Here is a 9,950-nt window from a genome sequence, read left to right as displayed (position 1 = left end):
CTACTTGCAAAAATTGACCTTTGAATTGTGTCTAAATACTGATTTTCAAAATGCTTTTATTATCTGAAACCAGGGGTTTGATTCCAAGATGGGATTGTTTGGTTCTTCACCATTATAAAGCCTATAAAATGAGCTCTATGAGATTTTTTCTGTGGATGTTGTTCTTACAAGCACCTATAATACAGGATTCTCTTGACTACAAAAGACATGACTCTTTTTATAACTGCAAGCTCTTTTGGCTAAACTTCTGTCTAGTCATAAGTCCATAACTTACACTCACCCTCTTCTACCAGCCATCCTGAACAAAGTTGCATGTCTGTGGTTGGTGAAAAGACTTGTCTGTGCACTGATTTATAAGATCCTCTCAAATCTTTGGAAAGTTTCAATATGTTTTCAGAAACATTGCAAGTGTTGATTCAAGCTGTAAGAAAATGGGTGTGTGGCACCATGTTTTAGATGACTTCGCATGATGTGCTATTACCCAACAACACAAATTCAGTAGGTTCAGAATTTGCCTTGGGCTTCCTTAGTTTGTCTATAGAGTTGTTAGTTCTGAAAGATGTTGTGTTCTGAAACTGAAGGCAATAAGTTACATGGGCTCCCACAAGCTTGTGAGTTCATTTGGCGTCCCCATACAGAATCTGCTGCCAGGATGCATCCACAGATGAGACCAAACATGCTGTCGTCTCTCCACAGAGATCCCTTTTCTTCTGAAGATCTTGTTTTAAAAAATAGGCATATATTCTGGTCCAGGATAACAAGTTTTTTGGTTTGAGTTTTAGCAGTAGAAGCAGTAGAAATGGCCATATGTGTTTCCTATGACGTTGGGGTCATGTTTGCCTCTTCATCTTCAGTAATGAGGTGTGCAGGAGCTGCTTCTCTGAATAGTCCCCTCTCTGATCTTACTGGACTAGAAAATAACTAACATCCTGCCAGTGATAACTGAGTGTGGTATCTTTTGCAGCCACTGAAGGTAAGGAGCTGTGGTTATGATCTTTTTCCCCATCTGTGTCATGGAAATTAGCTGTTGTTTCCTCCCATGGGCCTCAGCAAAATGTTGGCCTTGAGCTTTGGAAACTTGAGGTGGAGAAAAAGGAACGAAATAACTGAGCTCCATTCCATAAAGCAAAATACCCAGGAACAAGATCCAGATGGGAATTCAAGAGTATTTTTGAGCACTAGGTCATCATATTTAGGAGCAATGATTTAGTATATCAGCAACCAGGAGTAGGAAGGGGCCTTAGCTGGTGTAATTTCAGTTGAGGATAATAGACTATTGTAGCTTTCTGACTATATACATTAAAACAGGTTGGAATACCAATACCTGATGCAGAAGAAATGTGTTAGAACTGCACCTTTAAATACCTTTCAACTTAAATAGGAATCTTTTCAAATCCAGGTTTGAAAGGCACCAGTGACTCACAGGGATGTACATTGTCTGGGAAAATGAAGATCCTCTGAGACTGGCAGCTTTGGGATGTTGAGCTCAGAAACAGCTGCCTGAGCAGTGTTCCAGGAGAGTGTAAACAGGGAGGGAGATCTGCTATAGCCTATTTGAAGAAGACAATAGTGTGATGTGGTTTGCTGGGGTTTTCTTCCCTCATAACTGTGATGCTTTTGATTAATTGAAGTTTTTGACAATGTCTGATCATGAGGTAAACTGAAGTGTAGAGCCTGTTAGAGAACTAGTTCAGCTATGAAATGAAGGTTAATTTATTATGAGTTCAAATGGAAATTATGTTTTTGGGGAAACAACTTGGGGATCTATCAAGTCAAGCTTTTATGTGAGCCTAAGTGTATTTGACAGGTTAGCTTGTGGGTTTATTTCTGTCATGTCTTAAGACAGAAAGCAACATGTCTTTGTCACAAAGCAACTCCAATTATATAATTTCAAATGAGGCTATCACCTGTATTGTGGAAAACACACTTTTTACTTTCTGTTTCCCAGGACTTGCTGACAGAGCAGCAAATTTACCACAAATCACCTTTGTCTCACCTTGCACTTTCCCTCCACAGATGCAGGGGTCTTGCTGAGCCATTGCCAACCCTCGGCAGCGAGGCTGTGCCAAGCAGAAGGATTGCAGTGAGCCTCGTTCCATGTCCTGGGGGAGCCAAATCCCAAGTGTGGCAAAACCCTCTGGGGGGGGTAACACAGGTGCGTGAGAAATGCTGGGACCATGGCTCCATATTGATTTTATATTAATGTTTGACATGTAGAGTGGGAGTAATATTCCAGTGGCAATTCTCTCAAGACGTGCACCACTATACAAAATAAATGTCAGTGCTTGCTCTCCATGAATGCAGCCTTCTGATTCACACAGATAATTTGAAGATTTTGAAATTTAGGTTGTCCACTCCTCTTTCTTGGCAGCGAAAAATTAATTAGTGTGTCCTGAAATCATTGTTAAGAAAGCAACATCAGGAATTTTTCTGCTCCTTTTGCTCTTCTTTGGAGACTTTGAGCAACAGTAAATGTTCAGGCTCACCAACAAAGATAAATGCTGAGGTCTGATCCATCCTGCTTTTCTCCTGCTCTCTGCTGCACCTTCCCATATCTCCCTCAGCCTTTCTGATGAGTTCATAGTAAAAGTTGCATTTCAGATAGTCAGTACCAGAGAGCACAGAGATAGAACACTGATTGTAAGCATAAATATATTCTGATAAATCACAAGTCTGTGATTGGTAAAAGCCAAGTTTTGATAAAAAATGAGTCAAATTCAGATAAAACATAAGCCAGGCCTCATAAGCAATTCTGATATTTTTCTTGAATATGCTAATTTCTAAGCTATTACAATTATGTTCAGGTGCAATGTGAAGCTTTTGCAATTTTATTGCCAGTGAAAAGTGCACACTTCATAGCTGGAGACTGAAATCCACTATTCCTTTAGTCAAAAAATGTGCACAAAAAAGGGAAAAAAAAATTTCCCCGCTCTATACTGTCAGAGTATAGAGGCTGATGGTGTGGGAGCACCCTGAAATTTGCACAGAAAGGTTGTGTTCTCCTCTGCTGAGAATGACATCTGTAAACATCATGGTGGAGAACACTATCCATTGATACATGGAGAGAAATGTCTAATTAACTTACTTCATTGCCTGAGAAATAATTTGAATAATGTGAAATAATTTGATTGTCTCTATTCTGAGCCTGAAGGCAAGACTGAGAAAGTCCAGGGTGTGAGTTTTCCATGGTGACTTAAATCAACCAGACTGGTGGGACTTGTATGCCTTGTGCACGTTGCTGGTACCTTCTGGGATGAGGACTTGATTCTCACTGCAAATTTTCTGAAGCTGTCTGTTCCTTTCTGTGGTCTTTAATTTCCTATAGACAGGGAAAAATTAAAATGAGTAAATTATCATGTCAGTAGGCTTTAGGAAAGGAAACATACTATTTTCATTAAACCAAATATATTCTTAGAAGTAATTACATTCCTTTGGTTGGAGAAAGTATGGTATCCTCACTTCCAGTTTCCCCTGTGACTTAAGAAAACAAACAGAAAAACCTCCATGGTGAGCTAGGATGTTTGCCTATTTTAACATTAAAGGAGTTACTTAGTCCAGTCACTTTAAAGTAGTAAGAAACCATAGATACTGTATTAGCTGCTCAAAAAAATTTAATTCTTTTTAGGAAAAACAGAAACACTGATTTCTTCACTTAAGCTTAAAAAGGAGTTACCAGGTGGTCTCTTTCCCAAGGTTTGGGCAGATAATACATTCAAGGCTTACAGAATAAAGAAGCATAAGCCTCAAGCAACTCTTCTCCCCATATTCTTTTGAATTACTGTACAGTTATTTATGTAAGGGGCTTCTGTTGCTCCCTTAATGACTACCTAATTTTCTTGCTGTGTTTCCTCTCACAGGATCACAGGATGACTACACAGTTACTTCAGTGATATCAGTACTAGAATAGATAATCTTAGATTTCTAGACTGAAATACCTTCACAGAACATGAAAAAAGGGAAAAAAATAATACGTTTTTCATGCTTGAACAAATATAACAGTGATGAGAAACTAGGTTGTTAAGATTAGGCAGTGGAGAGGTAATGCTTGAAACTGATAGCTTTCCATATCTTAGTTTTAAAATGATACCACAATGCATTTCACAAAAATACTGAATAAAAATATGACTTTTGACCATTTTCAGTGCTGTTATATTTACAGATATTTTCATTTCTTCCCTAGTAAGGTGCCAATTTTAGAAAAAAAATTATTATTCAGACTAAGTTTCTGTGCATGATTTTGAGTGGATATTACGCCGAAAGTACTGGTTTTTTACTTACTGGCAATATACTAAAGTGTAAATGGTATACCAAGTTAATTGAACAATATTTTCTTATTACCCTTTTGAGCACACAAATTTTTTTCAACAAGATAGAAAATGTCTTTCAATGTTCAGTTAGATAAAAAGACGTATACAAATATTGCTTAGTAGCACTCTTTTATTAAAATGATTTCTAAGAAAAGAAAATTAGGACTATTTAATGTTTTTCTTCACCAAGGAAAACAATACTGAGAACAGAAGAAACTGTTTATCTGGAGTATAAAATGCTTCTCTCTTCTTAGGAGATGCAAATACCTTTTGTTTCACCATATCAACAAATGTTTCTTCTTATGTTGTGGAGCAGAGTTCACTTATAGCTTCTGGTCCAGAAAATGATTTTAAGATGCAGTTTAAGCAGTAAGCTTCTAATAGTTTATTATGTTGTGAATTTCCATTGCTCATTCCTATTGTGCAGGTAATGACTTTGGGGGCAGAAAGTGAGATGAAATTCCCCATTGAGTAGATAAACACTCATTTATTACTGCTTCTCTGGGTGCCAAATTATAGGCTAGTTGATAGTGACAACCTCTATCAGTTTTTAGCCTTTGACTCCAGATGAGTGAGGTAATCACATGACTCATATCACCTCCAAAGGAAAAGCTTCTCTTCTGAAAGAGTGGTTAAAAGACTGTTGCTGCATTATTAATAAAAAACAGAGGCAACACAGAATCCCTGATGTCTCAGGATGATGAGGTGAGACTTTGAATTGTCCCACAGGAAATGGTTTTATTTTATTTATTTTCTTCCAGCAAGTTTTGCGTTTCCTTTGTTGCCACAGGCAGCTGTAGTGCTTTCATGTATGGGGTAAAAAATGCAAATAGCAACTCTACAGTTGATAAGTGGTTGGAAATGTTTAGTGCTACAGAATGGCAAACCTGCTTGCAATGTGTTCTCTCCTACATACACTTCTATTTTGTAGTACATCTGCTCAGGGTTCCTGGGTGACCTTGAGGAGCAAGGACACTCTGCTAAAGTCACAGTGAGGGTGATATGGGATGGTAAAATACTTGGAGCAAGCATCAAAATAGAGTATTATTGAAAAAAATCACTCTTCCTAATCACATACACACTGAATTGGTGAAGGGTATGTAGTCAGAGGCTCAGTGTTTCATTAATGATGGATGATGTAATTCAATAATGTAGTTTAAAATTAACATTTAGTAAGGACTCACCTATGGTTAATTTGTAATAACTTCACTTTTATTTTGATGATTTAGGTTCAATGCTCCAGCAGCCCTGCCTTGGGAACACTGTCTAACAAGTTTAGCTGGTAATGTTTAACAAGAGCCAGGGGAGCAATGACACCTAACCCATAAGAGATTTAAGGAGCAAGAGAGTCCCTCCAATCTAGAACATTCCTATAGCTCATAGCTCACTGTCATTGTCACCTCTATCAAAAGGAGCTAGTTATCTTCATACGATAATGCACTTCCTTGTATTTCTTATTTAACAGTTTTAATTTTTTCAGGTGTACGAACACACAATGTTCATGTTTTTGCCCCCTGATTTTGCACAGCAACTTGTAATGGGTGTATGTGAAATGCCTGTCAACCTACTAAGTACTTACCTAATGAAATAATATTTTTTAGTAACAATATACCTTGGCTAGGTGATACAATGAGGCTAGGGTAAGTCACACCACAAAACAGAGTGCAAAATTTAAATTAATGAGGTCTGGGTTTGGGGCTTTTTTTGGTGAAAGGGATTTGAAGTTAGGCATACGTTTATTGCCCAGTCAACAGTTTTATTAGTAAAAAGTGCTGAGGTACAGTTTTAGTAGAAGAACAGCAGCGCTCAGCAAGTGCTGAGTGCAGTAGGCAGGTACCATTTGTGTATGTTGGCAGTGGAGAGGATGGCGCTGTGGAAGTTAACAGTGTGTTTGTAGCTCCTTATCGTACTTTAGTTGATCCATGACTTTCATGCAAGTCCAAAGAAAATCAACCAGGATGGTCAGCATCCTAGAAAACTTTCCCCAAATCCACAATTTGAAAGATTAGTCAATTGAAGAAAAGGTTTAGGATTGAGATTCAAATACATGAGAGGCTGTTGCAAAGACGAAAGTACTAAACTGTCCTTTTGTCTGTGGGGAACAGGAGAAGAATAATAATGTTTTTACATTCTAGTGAGGGAGATTTAAGTTAGACATTAGGGAAACCATTGTAAGTGTAAGGTTAATGAAGCACAGCAGCTGATGGATTAGAGATGCTGAAGCATTCCTGTTGAAGATTCTGGGAATGAGTTAGGCAAACTTCTGTCAGAGGCAGGTTAGTGATCCTTGCTATGAGCAGAGGGGTGGCAAAGATGGCTCGTAGCATCCCTACCCACCCTGTCTAAGTCAGCTCTGTTTTCATACTGTGCTTGGGAGACAGTGAGGTTAAAAACTTTGAATTGGCTTCTTTATCTGGATCTGTTTTATGATTGTGTGTCTTACTTTGCTCCTGTTAGGGTATACGATAAAACCTAAATATACTTTTGACCAGCAAGTTTCCACAGCTTTCTTTTCCGAGGAAGGGGTATTAAAAGAAAATGCAGCATGTATTTTTAATACTGTCTTAGCTCTGGTTTTTTGTTATTCGGCAGTATTCTTTGTTCATATATTGTGAATGAAATATTTTTCTAATAATTTGAAACAAAATTTGCATCTTGTCATTGGGTAAAATTAAATCCCAGAAATTTATGGGTTAATTTCCATTGTTATTTAAGGAAGATTTGTGGAAATTAATTAATTGGGGGTTGTAAAATGCCCTTGTGCATTTTTTTTTGGATATTGTAATATGAATAAATAAAGTCCATTTTTTTTTTTAAGTCTGTGTAGCATTACATAATTTCCCACATCAATTTAAAGTTCTGTTCTCTAGAGAAGGTGTTATTCACAGTAAAATCCTATGGTATTCAAAGTAATATAATGTGCCTGGTCGCAGGTGATGAAGACATTGTTTTCTAGAATGGATGGTAAAGTTCATTGGAGCATTAAAAAGGGTATTCTTGGTATCTCATATGTAGATACAGCCTAAGCACTTGAATAACCAGCAGAGCCATTAGGATGTCTGCCTTTAAGAATACTAGTGTTGGCGGTGAGAAAATAGAAGTATTTTTTGCTCATCATTGTCTTTCTTCCTTATGTTTCCTTAGTATCTGACCTTTCTTGCTTAAATATTAATTTGCCTGACCTGTAGTTTGCCTTTTCATGTCTTCTTTTTGTTTCAGTTCAAGAGCTGGAACAGAAAAATAGTATTGGGTCCCCCCTGATATATTTCCATTGAATGGTAACAGAATTTAACTGACTGATATTATACATTCCTAATGAATTTTATTTACAGCAATGGAGATTAGAAAAACACATTCTAACAAAAAACCAAATCACTGTTTTCCACACAAGTGCTTGTTCCAATGTGCTCTTAGATTTGGAAAAAGAGCAGTGCAAAATTCCATCAACATTTTTTAATTAGGAAAGATTTTAATTGTGATCTCAGACTTCAGAAAGATTTGCGGTCTTTCTGAGTGGTAAAATAGTGGCATATATAGCTTCTGCCTCTCTTAAAACTCTTCGTTGAAAATCACAATTAAAAGTGTATTTTTGCTGCTACTGTCACCACACTTTAGTTCTGTGACAATTTTAAAGGAGGAATTTGCTTTGAGTCCAACAGGATGGGGCTGAAGTGCTACACATGAGAGAGAAGATATTCTAGTGGGTTTTTAATAGATTTAAAAAAAAGCACTGTTTGTCTTACAGAAACAAGTAAAGGGCCTCCTGTGACACATAAGATTTTGTAAGCACACTGAACTGGCAATCAGCTAATCTCTGGTGTCAGAACGCTATCAGTAATTGGATCCCCTATGAAACAACAGGAGTCAGCGGTGGGTGGATTGTTTCTTCGCGGTGCAGCGCAGGCAGCTGAGCGCTCCGTGCTCAGCTGCGAGGTTGTGGGAGCATGATTGCCACAGTATCAGGAGAATTGAGACAGGTTTTTAATTACCGCTTTATTGAATTATTTGGTATTATTTCTTGCAAGTGCGCAATGAAGCACCATGTGAGAATACTAATTTCTACTCGGTTAATCATGGATAGTAGGACTTCTGTTGCATGCTTGTAGCTTGCTTGTGTCTTTTAGTTTTATAGTAATCATGAGAGATACCACTTTTGCAGTTCTATACTTAATGTAGGTAAATTTTTGAGTCAGAAACAATATTGGTAATGTGCTTGAGATATTATGATTGAAAGTCACAGGAGGGATTTCAGCTTTTCAGGGCACCTGGCATGAGAATGCCTTGTTGTTTGAGAACAAAAAAAAACCATCAAAATTTAGAAGGCAGAAGTAAGAAATAATCTTATTTTCTGTTGTTTGTAATAAGTAGGCCTGTTTTGACTCAACCGATTATCAGAAGCCCCTGTTCTGCTGTGAGTATTTTCACCAAGAGCAATAACTCCTACAAGACAGATGTCCTGATATTTTTAAAGAGTGGTTTAAATATGTATGTGTATGGTTTTTTTGCATCTATTTGATGTTAAAATTAATTTTAGAGACAGCCATGATGTAAGATGCTCTTTTTCTTTTACTGCCTCAGTCCATACTTCTGTGAAATAGTATAGCATATTTTTCAAGCCATTTAGGGCCCTAAAAGGCTAACTTTTTAATCACCAAAGTACCAAATAAAGCCAAGTCTTTGAAACTGTATAAAAACATTTACTATCACTTATGTACTTAGCATAACTTGAACAACAGCTTCAAGTTTCTGAAGCTAATTTTTTCCCCCTGCTTTGACATAATTTTCCTTCACCAATCACCTGCGACTGTTATTTATGCTTGAATGAGTCAAAATACTTGAAAGCTGTTTTACTATCTTATTCTAAATCTGGAGGACCTCAAAGTCAGTCCCTATTCAAATTATATCCATTGAGTAGAATTGGAAATGGGGAGTATCCCTCTGGGGAATAGGGAATATATAGGCAGAGGAATACATAGGGGGAGCATTTTAAAAAGCATTTTATTTAAAATGAATGTTTGTGTGTTCTACATTTATACTCTATAACTTCAGAAATGAACATAATTTCAGCATTTATCATCCATCCACAGTGACACTTTTTTACTTTGCAGACCAGACTAGGCAAATAGAGGGAGAGCAGTGTTGTGTCTTCTTAGCCATGTGTCATTACTATATGACTGTAACAACAGTAAACTGTTGTTTCATGCAGCTAAAGCAGGATTAGAACTGACTTTGTAAAGAGATAAAGGAAGGATATTTTAAGTCCAGTAAGTTTTAAAAACCTTTCACAGAAAGACAGCTTTTGATCTGATTTGGCATAGAAAAGAAGAGTTTTTTGTCTTTGAAATTAATTGCTCCTCTTCCAAGTATGGTTTCATGGAAATTAGTTCCTTAAATGAAAGTATTTACTATGGGTGAGCCCAAATCAGTTTTTTCTGCTCTCAGTGGTTAAATTGAAAAAACCCAAAAAAATCAGGTTTATTTGCATCATTTTATTATTTTGCCTGAATGAATGCTACACACAGAAGTGGAGTCTCCTCTTGCAGAGTCCTTAAATACCTGACTATGTCTTTATCTTCACTGGGGTTCTCTCCCTGGAGCATTGGTTCAGAGGGGGATTTGGGTTTTTCCTTGTCCTTTTCAAAA

The 9,950-nt window shown here is 37.1% G+C and overlaps 1 long non-coding RNA gene across 15 annotated transcripts in view; it reads left to right on the top strand.

The window, feature by feature from the left end:
* LOC108447571 overlaps window positions 1-9,950 on the top strand; it is a 115,127-nt gene that overhangs the window by 58,428 nt on the left and 46,749 nt on the right. For all 15 annotated transcript variants that reach the window (XR_001863215.1, XR_001863218.1, XR_001863216.1 and 12 more), the window contains one exon: window positions 2,017-2,155. This is a non-coding gene — a long non-coding RNA (uncharacterized LOC108447571). The remainder of the gene's footprint in view (window positions 1-2,016; window positions 2,156-9,950) is intronic.

Source organism: Corvus brachyrhynchos, unplaced genomic scaffold (assembly GCF_000691975.1).
Source record: "Corvus brachyrhynchos isolate BGI_N302 unplaced genomic scaffold, ASM69197v1 scaffold56, whole genome shotgun sequence".
In the NCBI taxonomy this organism is placed as follows: Eukaryota; Metazoa; Chordata; class Aves; order Passeriformes; family Corvidae; genus Corvus; species Corvus brachyrhynchos.
The sequence above is the reverse complement of the archived record's forward strand: the minus strand, read 5'-3'. Positions and strand labels throughout refer to the sequence as shown.